Source organism: Oncorhynchus clarkii, chromosome 20, assembly GCF_045791955.1.
Source record: "Oncorhynchus clarkii lewisi isolate Uvic-CL-2024 chromosome 20, UVic_Ocla_1.0, whole genome shotgun sequence".
Classification (NCBI taxonomy): domain Eukaryota; kingdom Metazoa; phylum Chordata; class Actinopteri; order Salmoniformes; family Salmonidae; genus Oncorhynchus; species Oncorhynchus clarkii.
This window is the reverse complement of record NC_092166.1, coordinates 31944137-31960393: the sequence shown is the minus strand read 5'-3', so window position 1 is coordinate 31960393 and position 16257 is coordinate 31944137. Positions and strand designations below refer to the sequence as shown.

Below are 16257 nucleotides of genomic sequence, written 5' to 3'. Positions count from 1 at the left end.
GGGGATTCGATCTTGCAACCTTGCAAGTCCAACTCTCTAACCACTAGGCTACCTGCCATGAGGGTATGAAAATACGTTAGCCTCGTATTCATTGTATCATTTCAAATCCAAAGTGCTGGAGGACAGAGCCAAAACAACACAAAATGTGTCAAATGTCCCAATATAGTCCAGTTTGTAACATTCTCTATAAAATGGACATTTAAATGATGTGTGATTCAATGTAGTGAGCTTTGAAATGATGGATGTATGTCCATTTTTAAAGCGGTTACAATTCGTGACATTTTGATGACGGTAATATATGATACTTTTTGAAAATATTAAAGGGACCAATACCAAAAAAATGACATTTTAGCCTGTGGCGCCTGGCCTTCATTTCATAATCACCCACACAGGGTCTGTGTGCCAACAGACAAAAGAATAGTGTCAGCCTGTCTAGGTTGGAGGTTGCTCATGTACATACAATACATACTGTACCCTGCTATGCTTGGATGTCTCAATGCACATTTTCAACCACAGGTTGCTGGTTGCTATTATACTTGCATGTCATACAACAGCCATAGTATGTGACTACAGTACCTATCTGCATGGTCCCTACAGTACAGTGTATGTGATATACAGTCACTCTGCATGTTCAGTCTAAGGTCTGTGTATGACCTTTAAACCACATACCAGTCCGTATATCCCAGATACTCACCACAGTATGAGTACATCACATTCTGGTAAGGTATCTGGTTAGGCAATAGGGCGCGCAGGCACGAGGTGCTCTGGATAGGGGAAGGGTAAGGGAAGGGTGCTGCAACAGGATACCTTTCTCTAACCCTAACTCATGTCTCCACGGCGACCCAGCAGGAATGTCAAGGAATGACCACTTGTCTGTCCCTGTCTTAATGAACCACTCAACGACCCCCGCTCCCTTTTTAACCACTTTCCCTCCAACACGCACGCAAACACACACACACTCTCCGACCCCAATCCAGCTACATACTATCTTTACCATTCATTGGACAGGGTATTTGTGACTCTTCCAAGATAGCTTTGAGGTAACTTTATGTTGGCTCTGAATATTGCTCTCACTTAAAACATGGGTCGTGGTTGTGGCTTCATTGATTGGGTGGGTGAGGAGTTGGACAGCATGTGATCCAGGAAGGAGCAGGCTGACCTGGGTTAGTTAGACACAGTCACAGCTGTCTCTCTGAGCTAGCTAGTCACATGGGCTGTGACGGTATGACAGGCCCACGTGTTTGTGTTCTTATATGGGGCCAGCAAGGTCCAAGAGTCACCTTTACACTGCCTTACCACCACCACAACCACCACCCAACACACACACACAGACACCCATACAGACTACCCAACTAAGTATTGGGTACTTACTATACAACCATTTCATCGTACCAAGTCCTTGGATAGAATTAAGTAACATTTTACTATAGATTTACCATAAACTGGGGTCTAGACATAAGAAAACTACTGTAGCTTATATTAAGTGAACATCTCGTGTTTTTATTTTATTTTTACAATTGTAAACATATACGACGGTATATATTGAGTGTTCTGTACCTGTTTTGTACCTTTCTGAAGTTGTTTTTGTCGTTGCTAACTAACCTATTTATTCTGACAGCACAAAACAATGGGAATCTGAGAAGCACAGGTTGATGAATCAAATTAAATGAATGACTGATGTACAGTATGATTGATTGATTGATTGATTGGTGTAGTAGGGTGGACCATCAGCCCCTGCCTGTACTTGGCAGGGCAGCGGTTGGCTCCTCTGTGTGGTTTAACTGCACAACAGCCTGAGAGGGCTTGCCAACTCTGTACCCTTCCAAAGCAATAAAAGGTCATTTGATCCGAGAGGAGTTGTGGTGTCCTTTGTGCGTCACAGAACAGCCCGGAGAGGTGTCCTGCTTTGTCTTGTGTGTCCTCTGTCTTCTTTCTGTCTCTCTGACTGTCCTCTGTAGAGGGACACTGGCAGCTTCATTCACACCTAAATAACTTACACACATATTTGACCCAGGGTATACACATACGCATGCACACAAACACACATATACACACTCTCTATCCCTCTCTGTCAATGTATTATGGAATATTGGATAGAGTATGCTGGGTGTCCAGACTGATCCACAATTATGTTAATCCAATAGTCTTGTCTGGGAGAGTGAGATAACGAGATGCTAAGCTCCCACAGAGGAGCGAGCAGCACATTGATATTGCAGCCTCGAACAGACAGGCAATCTGCAAATTGCTCTGTGGTATTTCTGAGTGCTATGGCTGGTCGAGGGCCTGAAACATACTTGCGTAGTCTTTCAATTCTTTTACCACACTTTGTCTGTTCTGTCTGTCCCAGTTTATCTCCAATCTGTCTCTCTCCTTTATCGTTCTCTCTCTTTTTATTCCTTTCTCTTTTTGTGATTTTTCTGGCTCGTGGCCACCGAACCCGCTTTTTCACCTGTCACTTTCCCTACTTTATTTTTATGTCTCTCTCTCTTGCTCTCTCACCATATGTCCTTGTGTATCTTGCTCCCACATCTATCAGTAAGTTCCCACACTTACTGTCCTCCTCTTTATACCGCCCTTCTGTTTTTCTCCCTCCCTCCCTGGGAACATGACCTTTGACCCCACAAGACTGTCACACCAAGGTCCCCGATGACCTCTTGGCACGTTAATTCTATACTACACTACTCCAGAAGGTCACATTTCAAGGTACTGTATATTCTGATCCTTTTTTTCCACTAAGCGGCATCAAGGGAATTTAAACTTTTAGAACCCAGCGAGACTTCTCCAATATTAATGTGATCTATTTTAATCTACTTCTTACTCAAGGAATTATTAATAGACCATCTTGAAATAAACGGTAGTCTCTCTTGCAGGTTGGGCTATGAAAAGCCGGAATACATTTACAATATAGATTAGATGCCTTTCCTAATTGAAGGAAGAGTGTGTATGTGGGACAGTACATTAATATATTCAAGGTAAGGATTTTGTGGCTTAATGAGGTAAGAAAGTAATTTAGCTTATATATATAATGCAAGTATGAACTGGGATATAAAAAATGACCTGCTTAGCTTGTCAAAGTTCCATATAACAAATGAAAAGTAAGGCTCATGAGTGGGGCAGCGGTCTAAGGCACTGCATCTCAGTGCTAGACGTGTCACTACAGACCCTGGATCGATTCAAAGCTGTATCACAACCGGCTGTGATTGGGAGTCCCATAAGGTGGTGCACAATTGGCCCAGCGTCGTCTGGGTTTGGCTGGGGTAGGCTGTCATTGTAAATAAGAATTTGTTCTTAACTGACTTGCCTACTTAAATAAAGGTTAAATAAATACAATTCTGAGTGGAGACTGGTATAGACGCAGCACCTCAGAGCCCTCTGGTGATGATGTTTGGATTTAATCCCCAAACACACAGTAGAATGTTTGTTGTTGCGTTCCTTTTGAATTAGGAATGCTCATTATCCTAGTCTCTTTGAAAATTGTTTTCATTGCCTCTGCTAAAACTATATCTCCTTTTCTTTTTAGCAGCAGCAACTATGCAGTTATCTAGGTCACTTATTTCTGGAATCCCACTGGGCACACACTGGTTGAATCAATGTTGTTTCCATGTCATTTCAATGAAATTACGTTGAACCAACGTGGAATAGACATTGAATTGACGTCTGTGCCCTGTGTGATTTCTACAGCTAGGTATTGATGAGTCTGACATGATTTTTATTTTATTTCTGTGCAATAATGAAATATATTTTGAAATATGTATTTATTTATTAACCTAAGTCCCACCAACAAAACTAATATAAATGAAAATCCTCTTTATATTTAAACACACGGTTTCCTAATACAATTATTTAATTTTTGTATAATCCTCCTCCCACCTGTGATTAAGGAGTCAAGGGTCACAGATCCATCATGACCTCCCATGATGCCCCTGTTCTGGGTGTGTTTTTATGGGTTGCTTGTGGTCTGTTGGCACTCCAACATACCCAGGATGCTCTCTGCCATCCCTCTGACGTTGCTGTGGGTGTCAAGGTCAGAGGTCAAGGTCTTCAGGAGGTCCACTGCCCCCTCCTCCTGGAGTATACGGCAGTACTGCACACATGAGGTCAAATAGAATCACCCTTAATTTACAAAACATAAAACACCTCAATATTATACACACAATTAACTAGTAAGAGAACGCCTCCTCAGACCACAGAACACCATGCATCATCAATCGATAAATGTTTCCAGTTTTCAGAATAAGACGTGTGCAGGTTGTGGTTGTGTGCACATGTTCAATTGAATATTGCCCAGGTTTATATTTACTGGCTCAAACAAAGCACACACTCACATCTACAACATGTTGAAACAGAAAGACCCAGCAGAAGACTTAGAAGTTTCCGCTGTATAGAATATTAATTGAATGGTTCAACTACACTGAACAAAAATATAAACGCAACATGTAAAAGTGTTTGTCCCATGTTTCATGAGCTGAAATAAAAACACATTTGTTTACATCCCTGTTAGTGAGCATTTCTCCTTTACCAAGATAATCCATCCACCTGATAGGTGTGGCATATCAAGAAGCTGATTAAACAGCATGACCATTACACAGGTGTACCTTGTGCTGGGGACAATAAACGGTCACTCTAAAATGTGCAGTTTTGTAACACAATACAATGCCACAGATGTCTCAAATTTTGAGGGAGCATGGAATTGGTATGCTGACTGCAGGAATGTCCACCAGAGCTCATGCCAGAGATTTGAATGCTAATTTCTCTACCATAAGCCGCTTCCAACGTCATTTCAGAGAATTGTCAGTACGTCCAACTGGCCTCACAACCGAATACCATGTGTATGGCATCGTGTGGGCGAGTGGATTGCTGATGTCAACATTGTAAAGAGAGTGCCCCATGATGGCGGTGGGGTTATGGTATGGACAGGCATAAACTATAAGTGTGTGTGTGTGTTTCTTCTCCTACCTCCAGCACGTCCTTGTACAGCTGCAGGCCCTGACACTGGAGGAAATTTCTCAGGGCAATGGGTGTCTTATGAGTCAGGTTCCACAGAGCACTCAGGGCAAACTTCAGAGTGAAGTCTACTACTCCTGCCATTGCCTTCTGCTGCATTATACCCAGCAGCTTTTGTTTGGGGGGAGAGAGGTGAGGTGAGGTGAGGGAGGAGAGGATAGGGAGGTGAAGGGGGAGAGAGGAATAGAGAGATGAGGTGGGGGGGTGAAGAGGGAGATGTGAGGTGAGGGGGGAGAGAGAGAGAGAGAGGAGGGGATAGAAGAGAGGTGAGAGGGAGAGATGAGGAGAGATAGAGGTGAGGTTAGGGATGGAGTGATAGAGAGGGACAGAAGAATAGAGTGTAGAGTGTAAGGAGGAATGAAGGGAGAGAGAGTGATAAGAAAATGGAGGGATATGGATATCCTACCTTCATAATAAAGATATCAGCCCCCAGCTGTGTGGTCTGCTCTGTGGACAGCTGCAGACAGACAAACCGTTTCAACAAATGGAGTGGCTGCGAATCAGACTTTTCTGGACCCTCTTTCTGACAGCTAAAGGTCCTGAAGTTTCTGCGCGTGTGCGTGATTCTCAACGTTACATACAGTCTATGATCTACTCGTAGAGAACAGATTTTCAAACAAAAATCTACATGTAGAGACCTACATTTTAAAAAGTCTAATAAATCCATGTAATATAGCCTACACCTTCACAATAAAGCCATGATTTATTTTAGACAGGTCTGAAGAAACATGAAATGAAGAAGATGTTGCCTGTTTCAGAAGAACAGAATAGCATACTCTGAGTTGTCCTTATGTTAGGCCCTGATCTGGCTATGCCATATGGCTGTGGGCTACACTAGGCTCATTTAGCAGACAAGATTTGCTTAGAATTCTGTGGCATTATTTTATAGTATGAAGAATACAGTTGAACAAAGCTGAATAAAATAGGATATTTTCTCCAAACAATTGGAGGGAGTGCTCACATACGGCTATTCTGTGTTGAGCGGTTAACAAAGAAATAGGTACTCCTCTATGCTTAATTTAGAGTTATCAATGTAACTTTAGTTGTTCTACAAATGTTGGACTATATGTTTAGATTTTTAATACATTGTATTGCATGATGCGACTCTAATGATGATTTGAGAAAAAGTCTCTTGAAAGGCACGAGCTCTGCTTTGTTTTTTTGAGCAGGCTGTACACACTACATCAGTCTCTCGTTCACAATTGGACAAGCACTTGATAATGCCTAGAATTTCAGGGCGACATCCCCCTTGTGTGACTGTAAAATGCACCCTAAAAAAATCCATGCCTTTTGCGGCTAGTGGCCGTTGTGCCATTCTTCCTGAGTGCTGAGTGCTCCGAATCACCTCTCGCTCACATGGCTCTCCATCATGTGATCGGGTCTTTCTCATAGGCTACAAGTGAAGATAGACACATCGGGGACGGAACTGTGCGCGTCCTTATCCAATTCTGAGGAGCGTATTGATGATATTGGAAGAACTGTCCACATTTACTTTGTCAGCCAACAAGATGAGTAGGTCTAACGAACAGCAAAAGCACTAGCCTATGTCAATCTACTATCCCCCATAGTACAAAAATCGACCTATTCTATTCTGTGCGAGAAATAAGTATTCCAAACATTGTCTGGGACAGTTGTGAGATGCGATAGATCCCAAATTAATACAACCAATGTGGCTGACACAACAGTTCAGAACGTTTAGCTTAAAATGTTGATCAACTGTTAAGCTATTTCTTCACATTATAAGAACAGCAATGCACACATGGTAGAAGGCTATAAGCACAAATATTCCATTAGCCGAAACACCATTATCAAAAGTGACCGCAAATACAATTATGCATGTAATGCTTTTATTAGGTGCATTTGTACGGCGAAAATGATCTTCCCCAAACTGAAATGAAATTCATGCGCTGCTTATGTATGCCAGTTAGGCTCTACACCCCTTGTAAAGAAGATTAATGTGCTTAATTTTGAGAAGTTATTTGGCCACATTAGTTGTGATACAAATTTTTATCCAAACTATATAGGCCTATGGGCTAGGCTACATGAGGTGTGCAACTATGATTCGGGAAAAGTAGCAAAAACAAACGTGTTGCTTATTATGCTGGGCATCATTCACAAGTGATAATATATCATTCACAAGTGATAGGGTAATATTGTCACCCATCAGACTATTCTTGATTGAATCTTGTCTTTACATATACTAAATAATACATGTGTGAAATGTGTTTTGATTTAGAATGGACCATTATCATGCACCTGTGTCGAAAATGGGTCAGCGGGAAAAAAATACATGTAATCTATGCACTTAAATATCGAATGGAGGACGCTTTTGCGTGGTGTCACGTCCTGACCCTAGTTATTGTGTTAATTGTTTGTTTTAGTTGGTCAGGACGTGAGTTGGGTGGGCGTTCTATGTTTTGTGTTTCTAGGTTGTTTTTCTGTGTTCGGCCTAGTATGGTTCTCAATCAGAGGCAGGTGTCGTTAGTTGTCTCTGAGAATCATACTTAGGTAGCCTGGGTTTCACTGTTTGTTTGTGGGTGATTGTTTCCGTGTCTGTGTTTTACACCACACGGTACTGTTTTCGGTTTTCGTTATTCACGTTACGTTTATTGTTTTGTAAGGAGTGTTCAGTTTATGTGTTTAATAAACAACCATGGACACTTACCACGCCGCATATTGGTCCTCTGATCCTTCTCGCCTCTCCTCTTCAGACGAAGAGGAGGAAAACCATTACACGTGGTTCATTTTCATGCCAGCCAGGTAGGCTGTACTCCTGTTGTAAATATAAGCAATGTGCTTAATATTAGGAAAGTTGAGAAATAAATATAGTAGGCCTAGCCTTTAGAAAGCTGATGAGATCCTCCTCTTTTTAGTAGATGCCATCACTCTGTTTTCTCGCGGAATTGCATAGCCTATAGAAATGTTGCGCAACATGAGCTCATGGGCTTTCATGAAGTGTTTGATTAGATTTTCGATTACATTTGCATTGATGTCAGAGTGACAATGTCTGCAATAATAGTGTTTAACATGATTTTTTTTATTTTAGTACCCCACACATACATGTATCTGTAAGGTCCCTCAGTCGAGCAGTGAACAGATTCAACCACAAAGACCAGGGAGGTCGCAAAGAAGGGCATCTGTTGGTAGACGGGTAAAAATGTTTTTTTAAAGTAGACATTGAATATCCCTTTGAGCATGGTGAAGTTATTAATTACACTTTGGATGGTGTATCAATGCACCCATTCACTACAAAGATACAGGCGTCCTTCCTAACTCAGTTGCCGGAGAGGTAGGAAACCGCTCAGGGATTTCAAGGACAAGGGAGTTTTTTGGGGGGATAAAAATAAATTGAATAAAGCTAATCAAAGGCAAAATCCTAAAGGAAAACCTAGTTCAGTCTGCTATCCAACAGACACTGGGAGACAAATCCACCTTTCAGCAGGACAGTAACCTAAAACACAAGGCCAAGATGCACTGGAGTTGCTTACCAAGACGAAATTGAATGTTCCTTAGTGGCTTAGTTACAGTTTTGACTTATATTGAAAACGGCTGTCGAGCAATGATCAACCAACTTGACAGAGCTTGAAGATTTATGTGCAATACTGTTAAAGACTTACCCAGAAAGATTCACAGCTGTAATAGCTGTGAGTCTTTCTGGGCAAGTCTTTAAGAGCTTTGCACACCTGGATTGCACAATATTTGTACATTATTATTTAAAAAATTATTCAAGCTCTGTCAAGTTGGTCACATGTTAGATTATTCTAACATGTGACTCAGCTGTGTGAATAATTATGTAAATTAGATATTTCTGTAATTCATTTTCAATACATTTGCAAAAATCTCAAAATACATGTGTTCATTTTGTCAATATGGGGTATTGTGTGTAGATGGGTTAGAAACAACTTTTTGAAGGCACTGTATGTCATAATTGGCCACAGAACTAGCTCTAAAGCTGTGCTCTTATCAATGTAACAATGATGTTTGAACTGACATAATGAGAACCAGAGGTCAAATCAAGTGTAGGAACCAGTCTACTGTCAACAAGCTAACGGCTACTAATTTGTCCTGAAACTTTACACAGCACTTAGTTTACATGGTCCCCTAATTGCTCACTTTAGATATTTTTTTCGCAGGCTCATTGCTACAAATTTTTGGAGCCAATTCAGATGCAGCCATATTCCGACCACTTTCTTGAGGATGTCTGTTCTGGTAGATATGGACCATGAAACTCTTTCTCTCTCTCTCTCTCTCGCTCTCTCTGTACCTCTTTGTACTTCCTCAGAAACTCACATATCTGCCTCTCATTGGCCTCACCGGTTACCTGGAACACAAACACAAGAACATTATCCCTCACTCACTCCTCTGAACAGATCTGATAGGACTGGATAGGTCATTGGTGTAAACAATATAGCTGAAACCAGGTGGAGCTACTGCTTTAGATCTTCACAGATGTCTCAGATCCACCAAGGCAATCAATGACAGCAGAAAGCAGGAGACAATGTTTTGTAATATACAATAAGTCACCTCACTTTTAAGTCGTCCTTCCCAGACCGAACGTCACAGTAGCCAGCAGCCCCAAAAACACCAGCCCACTCCTCCCCTCCTCGAAGGCCTTGGCCGCCCCTTCAGTCACCCTCTTCCTCCCAGAAACATCCAGAGACACAAGCAGTGGGAGAACCCCAGAACTCCCTCCAGAAGCAGCCTAACCGCCTCACCCCCCTCTTTTTCTTAGTCATCCTCTGCGGTGGACATTCCAGAGGCAAAGCAGTCATCAGAGATCCAGGGGCCTGAGGGTGTGGAGCTGGTTGAGGATGGAGATCACCCTGGCAAGGGAAATGTCCGGCTGCCTCAGCTCGTGCAGTCAGGGATCTCAGTGTAACCCGACACCACAGCAGGGTACTCAGCTCAGTGACGAGGGTGCTGGAGATGTCCAGGCCCTCTAGCTGTGTGAGAGTACAGAGGTCCTCCAGGAAGGGGTCTGTGAGGTCTGTGTATGCCAGGTTTAGTGTCCTCAGGCCCAGCAGAGAGCTAAAGCCCACCTGGGCCCCTTCCTAAACCTCCAGGGACTCCCAGCCCATCTGGTGCCCACTCAGAGTGAGCCTCTGCAGGCTGACTCTGCACTCCGGGTTGGAGGCCAGGCCTGATAGGATGTGGGCACCAATGAGGCCCCCAGGGACCCAGGAAGCGTCCAGCTCCTGCATCCGGTGAGGGCAGAGGACCAGGCAGAAGGCCTCCTCAAAGAGGGGGTTGGAGCGGATACACCCTCGGCGCAGACAGAGTTGTTCACAACTGCGGAAGTGGCAGACCATTCGGTCGTTGTAAGGTAAAGCTGAAATGTGGATGAGAACATCGATGACCAGGATGCAGACCTAGCTTTAAGCAGCAAGGTCTATTTCCAAAAATGACCTAAAAGCATCCTATTGAATAGAAATGAGCTTTTTTAAACCCATAGAATGTTTGTTAACCATTACATTTATTCAATTCCATTTGTGTGTGACTGTTGAATGTTCTCTGGTGCCCTCCCTCCCTCCTACTTACCCTGGGCATCCATCTTGTGCAGTATCTGATCAACCATTTCCTGTGGGAGCGGTGGGGCCCAGCTGAGCCTCCGGGACACATCTGGTTGCATGCTGCAGAAGGAGTCCAGGCTGAGACACACCTGGGCCAGACAAAGCTCCGACAGGGCCACGAGACAGAACTCTTCAGCCTGCAGTCAGACACACAGCTGGCTTTGGTTCAGCAGTGCATGACATTGCAGCTGATGCAACCACATTTGACATGAATGTACACTTGGTATGTGTCATTTCATTACAGCAGGGACATGAGCGTTTTATGCTCATGCAGCCTGAATTTGCCACTCTGTATTTTAAGTATTTGGAATAAACCTTTTCCTTTATTGATGATACAAAACTTGTACAACTGGTAAGCAATGTACATTAGCGGGCGGCATCGCGCGGTGACACATTGCTTCCCATTCATTTTCAATGTAAGGAAAGAGGTGAGGAGCGGAGTGGGAGGCAGTGAAAAAGCATTTTCAGCATTTACCAACTTTATGCAAATCACAAGGGACGAACGCTGGGCGATCATATCGAGTGCTCCCCATGATGAATATGATGTTCTGAGACCCAACACTGGAGACTTTCTTCAGCAAAGATGGCTGACAAAAATACTAGGATTGAAGCAAATGTAAGTAATTATAAAGTCACGACGAATCATCCATAAAATGTACAGTTGAGAGGAATATGTTAGTTAATGTAGAGACAAATGATTATGCATATTTCTTTTGTCATAAAGTTAATTTAGCAAGCTAGCTGACTAGCTTTATGGGCGTTTTGACATGAGAATGACATTTTTATTGGTGTGTTTAATATTTTAGGGACTCCTGAGAAAACCATCAAACCAGGCTGTCATCTTGTGAAACAGTGGATTTAACGAATCTAGCTAGCTAAAGCGTTTACTGCAAATTTGAATGTACAATTTTGTAAGCTTGCCGTGCCGATATTTGCCATGCAATGCAGCCGAAGTAACTTAGCTAACTAACTCTTCTTGCTTATTATGTAGTGGAGGATAAAGATCCTTGTATGCCTATGGATGTGTAGCTAGCTATGTAGACGATCTGTGTATGTACTGTTTAAAACGTTTGGTATAAATATTAGTTCAGAGCAGTGGTTTTAAATATTTACACCAGTTAATCATGAATCCCCAAGAAATTGCAGAAAATTACTGTTACATGTTGATATTATAATGTTAATATTAGCTAGCTAGCTTTGAACCTAGCTATGAACCTCAGCTATCATAGCCAGTAGTATTGACTTCAAGACACTCTAAATGGCATCAATGAAGCCTCTGGATTAAGTAGAATATAATATAACTTTAAGTCGTGTGTGTGTGTGTGTGTGTGTGTGTGTATGTATGTATGTGTATATATATATATATATATATAATGTGTGTTATTACCAAGCATGAGTTTCCCACATTGTAGCCTGTACATTGAAAATATTCACTGATCATGTACAGTACTTTACTTTGTCAAATAAAGGTATGGTTCAGGTATGAATGACTGTTAGACATTCTTTTTCAGTCCTATCCAATTGCAGGAGTATCATACTCCAGTCTTTAAATGATACTGTGTCTGCATGTATGTATTACAATTATACACTTCAACATTGTTTACCAATCCTGGTTTTGGGGCATCAGTAGATGAGAACACATTATTCAACTAGTTAAAGGCTGATTTGTAATTCAGGACCAGAATTATTTTTAAACTGTACACACCTCCTTTGCATCATGTAAATACTCTAAAACAGGTTCATCTCACCATCGAATTTCCTCCATCTGCACTGATCTGAGGACACAGGATATGTGTATTATTTCATCAAATGAGACTTAATTTCAACCAGTAGAGAATGTGAAAAGCTTTATTGAAAGTGAATTATCCAAGTGTTATAAATATATAATACATGCATTATAAATATTATAGTTAGAGTTTTAAACATGTATTTTTCCATTTATAAACACACCCTATGTGTTCTAATAAAATCAACTACATGCATTGAGCTTGTCTGATGCTTTAAATGTATGGTTTGATGCCTCATGAGGGCGCCAGAGATCTAGAAAACCTGAAGAAAAAAACATAACCCAACAATTTTCCTCCCACTCCTGCTGGCTTTCGCAGATTCTGCCATTACTCTCCTGAAGTTGATGGTAACAGGCTACACGTGGAGTCGGCAACCTTTCTCATGTGGAATGCCAATTTAACTTACCATTTCTACCGATCTGTGTGCCAGTTATGGTTTTCATATGCAAACGTTTGTGACACAATATAATTTAATTTATAATAACGTCTTCAGATCTCAAAATCGGTGTCATGTGGTTAATCAAAATTCTCTGCAAATCTAAAGGAAAATTAAACAAACCTAAAAAGTAACTTATATTGCCATTGCCAACTATGTAAATAGCCTAAATAAAGCCAACAAATAAAAACATTGCATAAGTAAATATTATATAAATCACATTGGCTGCACATGGCCTGTCTGCAATGAACTTGAAACACTATCAACTTGGGTCAGACCCGAAGCTTGCGCTAGTGTAGCAACTCTCATATGGCTCATTGACAAAGGACACAGTGCTCTTCTCTTTCAAGGTTTATTCAGCAAGTACATACTGTACACAACACTGTGTAAACTTCAGAACTGCAAACCCACCAAGCAATCTCCATCAAAGTTGAATAATTATTTGGCTGGATCTGTAATCATTTTAGAAAAGTTAAAATGCATATTCATAATATACAGGACCAGTCAAAAGTTTGGACACACCTTCTCAATTCAATGGTTGTTCTTTATTTTTTACTATTTTCTACATTGTAGAATAATGAAAGCATCAAAACTATGAAATAACACATATGGAATCATGTAGTAACCAAAAAGTGTTAAAGCAAAATATATTTTATATTTGAGATTCTTCAAAGTAGCCACTCTTTGCCCTGATAACAGCTTTGCACTCTTGGCATTCTCTCAACCAGCTTCATGAGGTAGTCACCTGGAATGCATTTCAATTAACAGGTGTGCCAACTTAAAAGTTCATTTGTGGAATGTATTTCCTTCTTAATGCATTTGAGCCAATCAGTTGTGTTTTGACAAGGTAGTGGTGGTATACAGAAGATACTGCTATTTGGTAAAAGACCAAGTCCATATTATGAAACTGGCTCTCAGGAATGGAAGACCCAGAGTTACCTCTGCTGCAGAGGATAAGTTCAATAGTTACCAGCCTCAGAAATTGCAGCCCAAATAAAGGCTTCGCAGAGTTCAAGTAACAGACACATCACAACATCAACTGTTCAGAGGAGACTGGGAATGAGGCCTTCATGGTTGAATTGCTGCAAAGAAACCACTACTAAAGGACACCAATAACAAGGAGACTTATTTGGGCCAAGAAACACAAGCAATGGACATTAGACCAGTGGAAATCTGTACTTCAAAACATACTTGCAGATGAGAGATTGCATGATTAAACCTTGTCTTTTTAATTCTAACCCAATGTCAGTCATCATAGTCATCAGGGGGTGAAATACAAAACTGACCTTGGATCATTAACTCTGGGACTAATACATCTCCATTTGTAATGTAAAGCATCTCTTTAATAATACTTCCTGTTGAACCGACCAAGTGACCTCTCACCTCTGATCATGCTGTGCACTCCGTTTCAGGCAGTTCAGAAGCGGTTCACTGACACAGCTGATATAACCTAGAGGATTTAGGGGGAAGGGGGAGAGGGAAGAAGTGATGGAGGGAGACTGTTATTGTGAAAATATGGTAGTTAAAGAGACAGTGTTTAACAGGAATCTGTGTGTGGCCTCACGTAGTGTCCACACTGAGTGGCTGCAGAGTACTTTATACTGAAAAACATGCAGACACACAAGGACAAACAATATAGCGTAGTTATATAAATAATGGAGTGTCTTACTATTCTCCATGGTCGGTCCTCTTGCCTATTCTTTGAAGGTGGAAGGAGCCACAGTTGTAAACCTGAACCTGCTTACTGCACAACACAATCAGATTGATACACAAGTGTGTAGGTGTGAGTTGTAGGGTGTTTAATTGTTCATGACATTTTCCAATATGACTCTTAAAAGAGCCTGTTTTGTTTATGTGCTGACATCACTCTTACCTGAACAGCAAAAATTAAAGGGAGAGAAACTGGGAATTGAATAACTGCAGTTGACAAAGCTAAGTAAATGGAAGAATATTGCAATATGGGTGGTTCTTAAGAGCCTTTGATTGTGTATAGTGTACGGCACAAGGTGTTACCAGGGAACAGCACCCTCGTCAAAGAAGTAGGAGGTGAAGATCTCCTGCACCGTGCTGCGTTGTTTGCCCCCATCCATACAACATCATGCAGAGCAGCAGACCTCTCCTCTGGCACACGGCAGAGAGCTGCAGGTCCCCTTCTGGTCCTTGTCAGCTGGGGATATGAACTTGCAACCTTTTGGTTACTAGTCCAACGCTCTAACCACTAGGCTACCCTGCAAGGGATCTGTAGGAACATGGAAGACAATGTCATTATTAGACTTTTGCATCACCAGGTCATTGTGGATTATTGAAGTATAATATATCTTATAACAAATCATGAGAACATTGAATAGATAGATGCATGTGACAACAGCAGGATCACGTCAAGGATGTCATCCCAAATGAATACATAAATGCCAGTTGAAGCTTGATGAGTTGATCATTTGAATCAGCTGTGCAGTGCTAAGGCAAAAACTAAAATGTGCACCTCTTTAGGACCCCAGGACTAAGAACCACTGCACTTCATTGAGACCTTTTCATCTGCAGACAGGCTTTCAAAGCTCTTTGTATCTGAGGATAGAAAACATCACAAGAAACAGGCTTCATTATACTCATATTAGACAGCACTAAATATTATGTTACTGTTATCTATGTCCTCACTTCTTTCTAGGGACTGGAACTACACAAAAGTACCTGCCCTATCCAGAATAGCCTGCACTCTCCCTTCTTTGACAGCTGGAGCTGCTATCCTTTCATTAAATCACTTAGCTAGCTATCTATACAGTATGTGAAGTTGGCTAGCTAGTTATGTTAGCAGCTCATTTGCATTAGCTACAGTGCAGGCTAACACTAGCTAATAATACATATTTGTTTTTACATTTTCAAAATATATTTACTTCATTGAATAGGTTCTCCAATCCAGGGGGACAGAGGTGGACTGCCGGTCACTGACAACCCAACTTGGGATGGGGGGGGTGGGGGATGCAAATGTTATGGTACAGCTACACTCCCATTCAAAAGTTTGGATCACTTAGAAATGTTTTTTAAAGATAAGCATATTTCTTTCCCATTAAAATAACATCCAATTGATCAGAAATAAAGTGAAGAAAATTGTTAATGTTGTAAATGACTATTGTAGCTCGCAAGGCTGCAGGCCCAGATGGCATCCCCAGCCGCACCCTCAGAGCATGCGCAGACCAGCTGGCTGGTGTGTTTACGGACATATTCAATCAATCCTTATCCCAGTCTGCTGTTCCCACATGCTTCAAGAGGGCCACCATTGTTCCTGTTCCCAAGAAAGCTAAGGTGACTGAGCTAAACGACTACCGCCCCGTAGCACTCACTTCCGTCATCATGAAGTGCTTTGAGAGACTAGTCAAGGACCATATCACCTCCACCCTACCTGACACCCTAGACCCACTCCAATTTGCTTACCGCCCAAATAGGTCCACAGACGATGCAATCT

The 16257-nt window shown here is 41.6% G+C and overlaps 1 pseudogene; it reads right to left on the bottom strand.

Moving 5' to 3' along the window:
* Positions 1–3940: 3940 nt before the first annotated feature.
* LOC139377051 (protein zyg-11 homolog) lies at positions 3941–14887 on the bottom strand (annotated as a pseudogene).
* Between the last annotated feature and the right edge of the window lie 1370 nt (positions 14888–16257).